We start from the raw sequence: 14,880 nt of genomic DNA, 5'->3' as shown, positions 1-14,880 counted from the left end.
AAATCAAACAGTTTTCAACTCAAAACTTTATTCTAGGTGATGTTACATTTTCACATAGGACCCCTTGTTCGAAAGGAGCTTCTGAACTCTCTCGTCCATTGAATTTGTCAGGTTTTGGATGGTTTCTGCTTCAATTGTTTTGCATGAGGACAGAATACCCTCCCAGAGCTGTTGCTTAGATGTGAACTGCCTCCCGCCATCATAGACACTCCTTTTAATGATGCTCCAAAGGTTCTGAATGGGGTAGAGGTCAGGGGAGCATGGGGGTCACACCATAAGTTTGTCCCCTTTTATGCCCATATCAGCCAGAGATGCAGATGTTTTATGTGCAGCATGAGATGGTGCATTATCATGCAGAAAAATGATCTTGCTGTGAAATACACGGTTCTTCTTCTTGAACCATGGCAGGAAGTGCTGTTTGAGAAAATCCACATACATTATGGAGTTCATCTTTAGCGCCTTCAGGGATCCTAAAGGGGCCGACAATCTCTCTCCCCATGATTCCAGCCCAAAACATTACTCCACCTCCTCCTTGTTGGCGCTGTAGCCATGTTTGCGTGGGGTGTCCATCAACCAGCCATCCTCCACTCCATCCATCTGGACCATCGAGCGCTGCACGGCACTCATCCGTGAACAAAACAGTTTTGAAATCAGTCTTCATGTAATGTTTGGCCCACTGGAGCCGTTTCTGCTTGTGTGAAGTGGATAGAGGAGGTCGACAGGATGGCGCATGCACAGCTGCAAACCTCTGAAGGACCCTGCATCTTGTTGTTCGGGGGACGTTGGAGGCACAAGCAGCTTCAAAAACTTGTCTGCTGCTATGACAAGGCTTTTTTGCCGCTGCTCTTTCAACCTGACGTAATTGCCTGTAGGAAAGAGTCCTCAATTTGCCCTTATCAGCACGCACACGTGTGTACTGTGAATCAGCTACATACTTCTTGATTGCCAAGACACTTCATCCTGATCATCGCACAATGTTGATTGTAGTCATGCCTTGACCTAAACACTCCACAATTTGTTGCTTCTCAGCAGCCGACACATCCTTTTTCTTTCCCATTTTGGCAGAAAATGTAGGCTGCTTAATAATGTGAGAGAGCCTTCTTAAGTAGTCTTGCCTTTCATTGGACACACCTGCCAAACTAATTAGCACAGGTGTCTGCAATTGCTTACAGTGATATAAAGAGCCCTGACACACATCACCATCAATGAGTTTAACTGACAAACAAACAAATTCTTCCCTTATCACTCCTAAACACTTTTTGTATAATAATTTGGAACGCAGTGTATGACGCGCCCCCTGGGCCATATTCTTTATGGGAATATCCGGAGCCGGATCAGATGGGGGTTGTAGTCTCCGAGTGGCTGTGACCCGGTCCGTGCCCAGGGTGTCAAACTCAGTTGTATGTGGCAGTCCTACAGATGTTACTAAGTTCTTAATGTCGACTACGCCACCCGTTGTGTTGCGGTCACTGTGGCCGCCGCTGCAGCAGGGTCCGCTGAGGCTGGTGGTGTAGGTGCAGCTTTGGTGATATAACCCCCAACGGGTGGGGTATAGCCTCAGGGGGATCAGGTGCAGAGGATGGGAGTTGTGGTGATGCAGTGTAGACGGCAATCAGAGACAGAGTCGGGTTAGGCAGTTTAGGATGTTTACTCACTGCTGATGTTCTGGTCACTCCAGCTTCGAGTGACCTCCCGAGCCGTGCTGCGTCCACCAGGTTCTGGATCCAGCCAACTCCCAAATAAGTCCGGAGCGTGACCCTGAGCTCTCCTTCTGTCCTTTCTCTGGCCGTCCCCACTATTGATCCACCCAGGTCCAGCTCCCTCGGGCCTTCTGTTGGGAGACCCTTGGCCTTGGGTTCCCTGACCCTCCTCGTGGTATGCCTTCGTGGTGGATGTGGTGGGTGACCGTGGCAAACGCTGCCCACGGTCTCCGGTCTCTGGCTGGGGTGTGTTTTTGCCCCCACCAGCTTGGGTTCCGGTACCCTGTGCCGACTCTTCACCCGGGGATTTAGTTTGGGGTCTTGGAGTCCTTTTCTTCTGTTTCCCCCCTCTGGGTCTCTCTTTCTCCTCTCTCACTCTGGGTCTCTCTTCTCCTCAGCTCGCTGACTTTCTCTCTGCAACTGACCCTGTTCTTAGTTGGTGCCCACCTTATATACACCCTCTATGTGTGAGCTCAGGTGACCAGCACCCAATGAGCTCCTATCTTTACCCAGGCTGCTCCCCCTATCTGCCCCTACTTGGGATGTACCACCCCCCTCCCACTCCAGCCAGGAACAGACTCGGTCGTACCTGCACATTTCTAAGTGGGAGTACCGTCGGTCTGCTCCTCGGAAATGGGATGTATGTAGTGCATGCAGCCTACCGAGCTCAGTTCCACACTCCTTCCTTACTCGGGAGTGGAATATCACACCTCTGGGTTGAGGTGCAATACCCCTGTAGCAGCCGAATCCTCAGGGTGCTACATGTACATGTGCTTTTCCACAAAACACCAGTGGTTCACGTAGTGAATCTTACAGTTCTAACTTGCCAACCGTGGTCTGTATGGAGTTGTTCAATAAAGGGCCCAAAATTAAGATAACATAGATGGGAGAGGTCTCTATGAATAGGAATTCCTAAGTATTTGATACCCTGTGAGGGCCAGGCAAAGGGAAAGTTGGACTGGATGGAATCCTATATGGATTTGGGGAGGGAGACATCGAGGGCCTCAGACTTCGCTGCATTGATTTTAAAATTTTACCATGTAACAAAGTGATCTATTTCAGCCATAACAGCATGGATGGATATATGTGATTGAGTGATATATACTAGGACATCATCAGCAAATAGAGAGCACTTGTACTCGGTGCCTCCCACCTCAATCCACCTAATATTGGGGTTATGGCGAATTGATGAGAGCAGGTGCTCCGTCACTAGGATGTATAAGAGAGGGGACAGAGGACATCACTGCCTTGTCCCATTGGTGATTGTGAAAGGTGATGAAAATGTTCTGACGCACCCCCTGGGCCTTGGGACACCCGGAGCCGGACCCTTTTTGGTGGATGCTGGTGGTTGTAGTCTTCGTGGCGGCGACCCGGTTCCGTGGCTCAGGGCGGTCAAACCAGTGGCGGAACTATTTATGTGGTTTTCATGTTTAAATGTCCGACTACGCCACCCGTGGATTGCGGTCAGAGTGAACCGCCGCTACAGGGCAGACCACTGAGGCTGGTGTTGTGGGTGCAGCAGAGCGTAGCATAACTCCCCACGGGAGGAGTATAGCCTCAGGGCAGTGTATGCGGAGGATGGGGGTGATGGTGCAGGGCAGCAGCAGTAACGACACGGAGTCAGTGATGCAGTTCAGGGCCTTTACTCACAGTTCTTATTATCCAGACCACGTCTGCAGGTAACGGCTGCCCACGTCGTACTGTGCTCACCAGGTGAGGGGCTCAGACAACTCCCAGATAACTTTGGAGCACTTCACAGGACCCCCTTTGTGTGTCCTTTGTCTGGCCTTTCTTACCAACACTTCTGTCCGGCTGCCTCGGGCCTCCTCTTGGTAAACTTGGCGCCAGTTTCCCTGACCCTATGTGGTGCCTTCCTAGCGGGTGTAGCGAGGGGCTGCGCCACATAAAATGTCAGAACCTCCGGTTTCTAGCTGAGGGTCGTTTCCTGCCTCCACTAGTTCGGGGACCGGTCTCCCCCTTTGGCCTGACCCCTCCACGCAGGTGGATTCGGGCGTGCGGTGGCAACTCGCCCGTCCGCACCCCTGGGATCCCTTCATTCCTCGTTCCTGGAGCCTTCTCCGCTCCTCTTCCTTCCTTCTCCCTCTTCCAGGCCTGGGCCTCTGTTACTAGGCCCGCCTCCGGAGCAGAGCTCATGCAGAGCCCCTGCTCCCTGCCACTTCTGCTCAGACTTCTCTGCACTGAACTAAGATGGTGCCCACCTTTTATACTCCCTTCTCAATGCACCCAGGAACTGCTTCCTCCCTGCTCCTGCACTACAGGGTTCCCCTTCCTCAGTGTTCCCTCCCCCCACTCCAGCCAGGGACAGGGACTGTCGTGCCCATCTCAGGGGCATATTGGTCGCCCTGCCCCACGGCAATGTGGTGTAATGCATGCAGGTGTCGGGTCCTGATCCACACTCCATCCTTACCTGAGAGTGAGATATCACACCTCTGGGTGAGGTGCAATACGTCTGTAGCAACCGAGCCCTCATGGTGCTACAGTTCCATTTATCTTCAGCCTAGGTGACGTATTGCGATACAGGGCCGTGATTTTGGCTATAAAAGTGTCCCCTAGACCCCTACCCCAAGCTTTTTAAGAGAATCATATATGGCGTGCCAGGAGACTCTATGGAATGCTTTCTCAGCATCCAACGAGAGTATCTAATTACAAATTTTTAACTGCATCTAGCCCAGGAAATACTTTGTGCCTAGTAGCAGTGTCTGCTAGTGAGTGGATTATCCCGGCTGTTAAGCAAGCTGCACCACCTGTAGTTTAGACACTTAATTTTTTCAAAGGAAATGCTTCGGGACCATGGGATACTTAGTGAAGAGCATCAGGAGGCACCCCAAGGCATAGGGGCTGGGACTGGCAGTAGGATGCCTTGCGGTGGACAGCCGAGCTCGATCCTTATAAAAGCTTTTTAACTGCAGCAGCTTTAGTGGACGCTACTGGAGCTGGAATTACCGCGGCTGCTGGCATGAGACTTGCCCTCCAATAGATCCTTGTAAATGGATTTAAAGTGTATTCATTCAAATTAGAGAGACAATTTAAATTAAAAAGCTTAGAGCTGCCTTCACCACAGGGGGGCTCGCTCGACCCACCAGCGGACAGGCACCAGTATTGGGAGAGGGGGGCTGGCCGTCAGGGTTCACCGCGGCTCTGGCACAAACCCGGCGACACGGAGGTGGCACGGGCAGGAGCGGACTGGCCGTGTCGGCTTCTCACTTTTTGGATTTTAGAAGGGCATGACATGCCTATATCTGTGTCTCCCCCTCCTTTTACTCCTCCACCTCTTTTATTTTCGCATGACTATATGTACTTGTCACTTTTCCATGTGTTAGTTATGTCTTCTGAGCAGTTTGTCAGCTTTTGGACACCTTTGAAGGTGTTTTCTATGTGTTTCTATGTGTTTTTGTTTGCCTGCCATTGGTTTTAACGGTGTTCGAAGGTGTTCGACGAACAGTTCGACGAACAGTTCGGCGAACACACGGGTGTTCGACGAACCGAACCGAACTCGAACACTACGGGGGTGGCTCAACACTAGTGAAAAGGTGCATGGGAATACACCTCCCAAGAAAAGACACTGGATTTGAGTTTATGTTACGCTGCTATCATTCGGTGGCCCAATCCAGCCCTTGTTCATTTTTATAAGAGTTAGCCTCTCAGCATTTTCAGTTGACAGGCGGATGCGCTTATCAGTTATAATTCCACCAGCGGCACTAAATCCCGCTCTGATAAAACGCTGGTGGCAGGGCAGGCCAGGACCTTCAAGGCATAGAGAGCCAGTTCATTCCACGTGTCCAGCTTGTATACCCAATAATTATAAGGCACAGCGGAATTACGGAGGATGTTGGTACTCCCTCAGCATCTTCCCAAACTTTGCACTCTTTGTAAGAATACCCCACTCCTCTGGGACTGTGCGATGGGAGGGTCTGAGATTACTCTCCCTGAACTTTGACAGTGTTCTCCTGCCTCTGCTGGATTGAAGTTGTATCTCTCTCGCCTGTACTCCCTGGTTGTCCAACGAAATGTGCCCTCAGCCACCAGCATTTTCAGATGGGAATTTCTTTAATAGTTCGGCAACAAGGGCCTTCTGGTACAGCCCCATTTTTGTAGACCTGTCCGCCTCAGGAATAAGAGCTAGAAAGTTCTCCTTGTAGCATGGGTCTAGAAGTGTCACCAACCAGTAATGACTGTCACCCAAAACTTTGAGAATGCGAGGGTCATGGGAAAGGCAGCATAACATAAACTCAGCCATGCGTGCAAGACTACTAACAGGCAAGACTTCCTGTCCTCACCAAGAGGATGACTGACCATGCTCTCCTCCTCCTCCTCCTCTCTGGCCATCCATGCTGAACAGACGGTATTACAGTTGTGCAAGTAATACCGTCTATAGCGCATGAAACTAGCTCCTGTCTTTCCTCCTCCTTCTCCTCTTCCTCATTGTCACCCAATCCACGTTGGGATGAGATGAGGCTTGGCTGTGTATAATCACCCTGTATGGTTCTTTGCTCCATCTCATCGTGCTCCGCCTGCAATGCATCCTCTTTGATTGGGAGCAAAGAGGCTTTCAGAAGACAGAGAAGTGGGATGGTGATGCTAATTATGGCTTCATCGCTGCTCACCATCTTGGTGGAGTCCTCAAAGTTTTGGAGGATGGTACATATGTCTGACATCCATGTCCACTCCTGAGGTCTTATGTGTGAAGTCTGAACTGAATACCGATGGCCTTGTTGATGCTGGTACTCAACAACTGCCCTCTCCTGCTCACAAATCCTTCCCAACATCTGCAGTGTAGAGTTCCAACGCGTGGGGACATCACACACCAGTGTGTGAGCCGGAAACTGCAAACGCTTCTGAAGCACAGCAAGGGCGGCGGAAGCTGTAGCTGACTTTCTAAAATGGGCACACAGGTGGCATACTTTAACAAGCAGATCCAGCAGCTCCGGGTAGGATTTGAGAAACCACTGAACCACGAAGTTAAGCACATGGGCCAGGCATGGTAAGTGTGTAAGCTCGCCTCACCTCAAAGCTGCCACAAAGTTCCGGTCATTGTCACACACGACCATGCTTGGCTGTAGGTTCAGTGGTGTGAGCCACAGATCTGCCTGCTCTTTCAGAGCTGTCCACAACTCTTCAGCATTGTGCGGTTTTTCAGCTAAGCATATTAGCTTCAGCACAGCCTGTTGCCGCTTGGCCAAGGCAGTGCTGCAGTGCTTCCAGCTTGTGACTGATGTGGTCATTTCGGAGATGGAGGCTGAAAAGGAGGAGGAGGCAGAGGAGGATGAGGTGCAGGAGCTGTAGACCGTGGGGGCAACCCTGATTGACCTAGGGCCCGCAATCCTTGGCGTCGGGAGGATGTGTTCCGTCCCAAGGTCCGACTGGGTCCCAGCTTCCACTATGTTAACCCAGTGTGCCTTCAGCGAGATGTACCATCCCTGCCCACAGGCACTTGTCCTCGTGTCCATGGTTAGGTGAACTTTACCGGTAACTGCGTTGTTGAGAGCACGGCTAATGTTTTGGGACACATGCTTGTGTAATGCGGGGACGGCACACCGGGAGAAATAGTGGCGGCTGGGGACCGAGTATCGAGGGACGGCCGCCACCATCAGGTTGCGGAATGCAGGAGGCGTCTTCGCATGCACCATGGACAGGCAATTGGCTTGCATGCACAACAGCGGAAGAAGCAATGGTGCCACCCACAGACACTGTTCCTGGACCCTGGGGTTCGGCCCACAAAGTCGGGTGCTTTGCTTCCGTGTGCCTGATCATGCTGGTGGTGGTCAGGCTGGTCGTTTTGCCACCACTGCTGATGCTGGCCTGGCAGGTGGTGCAAATGGCCATTTTGGGGTTATCGGCAGAGTCTTTAAAAAACAACCAGACTCGGGAAGACCTAACAGTTGTACTGGCAACTTTCTTCATGTTGGTGTTATGGGGAATGGTTGCCTGCCTTCTGTCTGCGGCCACCACACTGCTTCTTCCTGCCTGTTGGGATGCTCTGCCTCCCTCCCCCTGTGTGCTGCTGTTCTCGCTCTGCATACACCCTGGTCCTCCTCCTGACTTTCTGCCAATTGTGTCTCATCATCGTCCACCTCTTGTGACCCTTTCCCACCGTTGCCTTCATTTGTCCGTGGCTGCTCAAATATTTGGGCATCGCTACACGCAATCTCCTCTTGCCCCGCTTCAAGTGGACCGGGCGAGAGGCCCGAATCTATAAGTGGAAAAGTGAACAGCTCTTCAGAGTGTCCAAGTGTGGGATCAGTTGTCTCTGGGTACTCGGCATGGTGGGAGAAAGGAGAATCAGGGTGAGGAATATGCGGTCCAGACTCACTGCTAAGTGACTGGAAGCATTATCCGCTATCCAACCAACAACCTTTTCACATTGCTCTGGGTTCAATAGTGGTGTGCTGTGGTCCCCTAGAAATTGGGACAGGAAGGTCATGCGGGAAGATGTGGGTGTTTGTTGTGGCACAATTTCGGCTTGCCCTTTGTCTTTGGTCTCTGCATGCACCATTACCATCACGTCCAGTTCCCCGTCCCTTGCCTCATGCCTTGCCCATTTTAAATGGAGGACAGTATCTTCCACACTCACTACAAATGACTGAGTTTGAAGTGAACTTATATGTGATCCATCTGATGGAAAAAAAAGAGTTTTTAATAGCTGGCCTGTAGGTAAGTAGTTTGAACAGCAAACTGCGGTGAATTGCTTCAATGACACACTAAAGGAAATTTTTAATGGAGGCCAGAAATGGCAGTATTTTCTGACAACGTATATGTGATCCGTTTGACAGAGAAAACACGGTTTTAAATAGCTGGATTTCTAGCGCTGCAATATGGAAAGGACCTGGCTGTATTCTGCAGTGCCAACAAGCAAATGGCACAGAAAAAATGGTGTTCTCTGGATTGCTTATTAAGCAAATAATGAGGATTAAGATCCAAAGAAAAGTATTCCTGGCCCCTGAGACCTGGGCCTTTGTATAGAAATATCTGACAGCAGCAGAAGGCAGAACTGGAATGGAGCCTCTTGTGCTATATGCACTGCAGTCTGCTATATACACTGCCTGCCTGATATCTCTGCAGATGGATTAGTACTCAGAAGGACTGTTTGTTAAGATGGATATGTGTAATGTACAGTTTTTCTCCCTACATTAACTAATACACAATCAAATCTCTCCCTGACACAGCAGCAGCTCTCCCTACACTGTCTGATTCCGGAGTGACTGTGACGAGCATGGCGGCGCAAGGTCTGATATAGACCTGATGACGCTGTGCGGCCAGCCAATCACTGTAATGCCCACAACCAACATGGCTACGGCATTACGGTGCATGGCAGGCAATCCCTGCATGTTCATTGGCTCTCTAAAGAGCACCAAACATGCTGAGAGGGGACCCGAGTTCCCGCCGAGCAACCCGGAAATACTCGGCGAGCGCCGAGCATCTCGAGCAGTGAGATGCTCAGGCGAGCACCAATCAGTAGCGAGCATGCTCGCTCATCACTAGTTATACTCTTGTACATAGGAGCAGTATTATAGTAGTTATATTCTTGTACATAGGGGCAGTATTATAGTAGTTATATTCTTGTACATAGGGGGCAGTATTATAGTAGTTATATTCTTGTACATAGGAGCAGTATTATAGTAGTTATATTCTTGTACATAGGGGCAGTATTATAGTAGTTATATTCTTGTACATAGGAGCAGTATTATAGTAGTTATATTCTTGCACATAGTGACAGTATTATAGTAGTTATATTCTTGTACATAATGGCAGTATTATAGTAGTTATATTCTTGTACATAGCGGCAGTATTATAGTAGTTATATTCTTGTACATAGGGGGTAGTATTATAGTAGTTATATTCTTGTACATAGGAGCAGTATTATAGTAGTTGTATTCTTGTACATAGGAGCAGTATTATAGTAGTTATATTCTTGTACATAGGAGCAGTATTATAGTAGTTATATTCTTGTACATAGGGGCAGTATTATAGTAGTTATATTCTTGTACATAGGGGGACAGTATTATAGTAGTTATATTCTTGTACATAGGAGCAGTATTATAGTAGTTATATTCTTGTACATAGGGGCAGTATTATAGCCGTTATATTCTCATACATAAGGGCAGTACTATAGTGGCTATATTATTGTGCATAAGGGGGCAGTATTATAGTAGTTATATTCTGGTACATCAACAGGGGTGAATTCCTCCTATAGGACTGTATTCAGAATTGTGCCTACAGGAAAGATTAGGCTGGTTAAAAAAGGTGTTCAATTTTTTTACCAAAAAAAATCATGGGCTTACAAATTTTCTTGACTATCACCTTTATGTTTATGAAATATTGAACGTTTTTGAGTAACAACTGGGGTGCATTCCACGATTATGACTCAAAAGATGAAAACATTTTTCAAAAATCATTTAAAGCTTCTGTGATTACTATCTTCCTAAGTTTTTGCTAAAATTAGGGTTTTCAGTTTTTACAATTTGCAGCAAATCAATTTTTTTAAAAAGCTTCAAAGCTGGCGAACTTAAATTTGAAAAGATCTGATCATCTGTAACTGTTTTAACTAAAAAAAATAACAATTTATCACAGGGGTGGAGGTCACTGTTTGATAATTATATACCAGTGTTATATTAAGAAAATGCGTCCGGGTAATGTTTGATTGTAAATAGGAAAATAATGAAGTTCAGGTGATCTTAATATTAACATTTCTCCATCTCCCACAATGACAGGTATAACGATGAATTTAACAGACAACAGTTCATAATGAAGTGCTTTACATTCTAGACCACGACTTCATTTACAGAACTTAACGGTTTAACCAGTAAGATGAATGCAGACAATAATTGATTTTGCTGATTTTCTCATTTACATTTTAGAACTGTCAGCATTTTTTACAGGTTACACAATTCTATTTAACCAGATGGAAAAGTGTGAACAAAACATAATTATGTTTAAAAGGAGATTAGCCCACCTTCAAAATTCATAACTTACATTTTTTTCCATTGTTATAGAGGAAAGCATGAACATAGATCAAGACGATGTGTCATCAAGATTGATACTTTCGTTTAGATCATAACTTGAAAGACCCGGGTTGAATTGGTCCCCCAGAGAATCCTCTTCTGAGCTTAGTCTCTGACACAACCTGACACTAATATCTACCAGAGGACCACTCCATTAAGAGAAAACTTTGAAAGCACTAGGGTCTATCTGTTGAGGGATTCTTCACCAATATCCAAGCATGTACAAAACCAAATATGTAAAGATGTAGCTAAAGTCAGTGTGTATATGTTCTGTATAAATGGTGGAGGATTATCAGAATCATGTCTTCCGATAAGCCAAATGATTCCATGTGACTATATCATGTAGAGCGAGAGACAAGGAAGCAGCACTATCTGTATGTAAATCATTTAAAGGAAGAGAGAGGAGTGATCACTATCTGTATCTACATCATTTACAGAGTCCAGATCATATGCTATACATTTAAAGACAGCGAAGCAATGCTATCTATACCTACATTATTTATAGAAAGAGATATGAAGGCAGTACTACCTTATCAAGATTATTTACAAGAAGTAACTGACTCGCCCAGGGGGATATGGGGGAAACTCGGTACCCGGGCCTTTACCTTCTTGGGATGTCACGGTGGTCGGCTCCCGAGCCCGTACCCTGGGGTCACTCTTTAAAAGGGGGGTTTTAGTGTACAGTTTGTCTCATGACGCCACCTGTAGTTTCCGGTAATGGTTACCGACGCAGCTGCAGACCTCCGGGGGTGATGGAGATGGTGATGCTGGGCGTTGTAATGCAGGCGCGGTGGGGTGATGGAAATAACTGACAGAGACAGTGGAGTGCAGTCATCCAAGTTTACTCACAGTTCTTTTCAGGTTCCTCGGGTACACTGTCCAGCTGTCAGACTCCCACGTCGCGCTGCGTTTGCCAGGCAGGGGTTCAGCACTCCTTCAGATATTTTTGAAGCACTTAACGGGATCCCCTTCCTTTATGTTCCTTCCTTGGCCGACTTCCCGCGCTGAGTCTTCTCCCTCCTGCCCTGCGCTCCCCACACACAGTCCCGATCGGGTGCTCTGAAGTCCCTCTGGGCAACCTGGAGTTCCCGGACCTACTTGATGCCCTTCACGGCGATTAGGGTGAGGCTGGGGCAACTGCACCATAGAAGCGCAGAAGTCTCCGGTTTTTCCAGCTGAGACCTGGAGTAACACGGCTGGTCCAGGGACCGGTTCCCTTCCTGCGGCCTGATCCCTCTGACGCCTGGCAGATTTGGGCGTACGGGTGCCGTCCTGCACTCACCGTACCCCCTGGGATCCCTTCTGTTACCGGAGCCTTCCTCCCTGACTCCCCTCTCACTCCTGGGCCTCTCTTACTAGGCCCCTCTCTGGAGCAGAGCTCCTGATGAGACTCTGCTCCCCTCCTCTCCTTACTGCTCACTTCACTGCACAGCACTGCAGTGCCACCCTAAGATGGCTTCCCTTTTTATATACCTCCTATAAAAGTGCTCCCCTGTTCTGCGTCCTCCACCCACACCCACTACTGGTTCCCCCTCTCTTTGGTTCCCCCCACTCCAGCCAGGGACAGGGCAGCAGAAAAAGTGCATAATGCCCTTCCTGCCGGCCTGGAGTAGTGTAGTGTTGGGGTCCCGGGGAGTACTCCATCCTTACCTGAGAGAAGGAGATGCCACACCTCTGGGTGAGGTGCAGTACCTCTGTGGCGACTGAACCCTCAGGGGCGCCACATAACTACAGTACATCATTTACAGTGAGATACAGGGAGACAGTACTATCTGTGCCCACATCGTGTACATTTAAAGACAGAGAGGCAGTAACATCACTTCCTACATTATTAACATAGAGAGACAGGGAGGCAGTACTACCTGCACTTGCATCATTTACAGGAAGAGACAGGGAGGCAGTTCAATCGCTATCGCCATCTTTTAAGGAAGAAACAAAAGGCAGTACTATCTACATTATTTTTAAGAAAGAAATATTATCTGTAACTAATATAAGGGTTCACAGTCTTAAGTAGGCAGTAGGTAGCATTCACACAGGCACTGGATTCTTGTATAATAATAATAATAATCTTTATTTTTATATAGCGCTAACATATTCCGCAGCGCTTTACATACATTATCATCGCTGTCCTCATTGGGGCTCACAATCTAAATTCCCTATCAGTATGTCTTTGGGGTGTGGGAGAAACCGGAGAACCATGAGGAAACCCATGCAAACACGGGGAGAACATACAAACTCCTTGCAGATGTTGTCCTTGATGGGATGTGAATCCAGGACCCCAGCGCTGTAAGGCTGCAGTGCTAACCACTGAGCCAAAGCAATGTGATGTTTATTTTTCACTGGTTGCACCATACCAAACAAAAAACATAAAAATAAACCCCTAGCCTTATTCAGGAGCTAACTGAACACAATAGACCCTGGGTACTAATACACGGCTGAGTTAATCCCAATCCGGTCAAAAAAAAACAGCTATCGTTCAAAGCAACCACTGATGCTTGTGGTTTGGTGCACAGAGCCTGTGCAGACTCTTCTCAGAGACAGATTCTCTCTTGTCCCTCTCTTTAGATTCAACACAAATCCATTCTGGTCAGCTTCCTGCCAACTGACTGACCAAGGTGAACACCTAGCCTGGTTATATGCAGAGCCAGCCAGGTGAAAATAATTTCAGAGCCTGTAGAGCTAGGATTTAACCCAGTCTACCTGGCTTTGCTACCCTATACTATTTTTAGAGAGAGAGGGAGGCGGTACTATCTGTGTTCATATATTTATTTATATCATATTTATGTTTACATCATTTACAGGAAGAGAGATGGAGGCAATAGTATCTGTGCATGCATAGTTTACAGAGAGAGACTGGGAGACAATACTGAAATGTCCACATACATTTATAGGCAGAAAGTCAGTACTCTCAGCACCTACATGAACTATCTGTGCCCCCATCTTAAACATTTGAAGATTTAAAGGCATAGAGTCAGTAGCATCTATGCCTGTGTTATTTACATAGAGCAACCGGTATGCAAACCTACATCATTCACAGGAAGAGCAGAGGGCAGTACTATCTTGGCAGGAAAAATGTGTCCGTTTTGCTGCCAGATATGCAAGTTGTTGTGAATGCCTATTCTTAAAACTTTTAGTTATTTGCAGAGATGACAAATTATAATAGTATTTTCCCCTGAGTTTATCTGTATTCAATCCATATAACAGATGGATGCAGTTTCTTGAACACAACATGTAAGGTAATGTAGCTGAAGATTTTTAATTAATGTTGCTTGAAAAAAAAAAAAAACTCTTCGAAGCAGTTGAGCTTATTTAGTATATAGGAAAATCACAGGCTAATTCTTCTTAATTTGCTCACTTTTAAGTGCAGACTATAGGTAATTATTCACCATTAATCAAGATTTGTTTAGGAAAGTGGATTAAGAAAAGTAACGAGCAAACGCAAGCTTAAAATATACCCAACAAATTACATGTTTACACTGCACGTGAAATGCTGATAGTGTAATCACTGTGTAATCAATATATTATAATTATAGGGACACGGAGGCAGCTATTCACTAATAAAATGCAAATGCAGAGAAACCTAGAGTAGCCAATTAAGACAGGAGCGACAAATGTAGTAACTAACCCTCACACATATACAAGAGGAAAGAAGTTCTGATACATTGAGAGTTTGCAATAGAGTTGCATTGAAAAATATTTAATGAATTGCTTAAAGGGGTTGACCCAAGTAAGCCACTTGCTAATGCTGATAACTCATAAATCCTGTTTGAATGGAGTGATGGTCGCTCATGTGCACCACCGCTACATTTATTGACTATGGGACTATGGGTTTGACTATCTCCAGCAATCCCAAAGACAATGAATGTATTGATGACGCACAGTCATTATCTCCTGCAATCACATAGACAATCAATTGTGGGCCAAATGCACAGACATCTCTCCAAACAGGGCACTTCAGAGGCCCGTGCTAAGGATTAGTTAGGAAATCAGCATGAATAAAACAAGAGCAAAAACTTACAACTTTTGACTTAGTGACAGCCCCCCTTTAAAGGGTATCTGTCAACAATATTTCACATTCCAAACTAGTATTTACATGTATGATGCGCATAATGTTGCCAACTGTCTAGAAATTTCGGGACGGTCCGTAATAATAGGGCTCT

This window comes from Phyllobates terribilis, unplaced genomic scaffold (genome assembly GCF_046119375.1).
Source record: "Phyllobates terribilis strain yellow unplaced genomic scaffold, ASM4611937v1 Scaffold_4__5_contigs__length_816908805, whole genome shotgun sequence".
Classification (NCBI taxonomy): domain Eukaryota; kingdom Metazoa; phylum Chordata; class Amphibia; order Anura; family Dendrobatidae; genus Phyllobates; species Phyllobates terribilis.
This window is presented reverse-complemented; position numbering follows the sequence as displayed.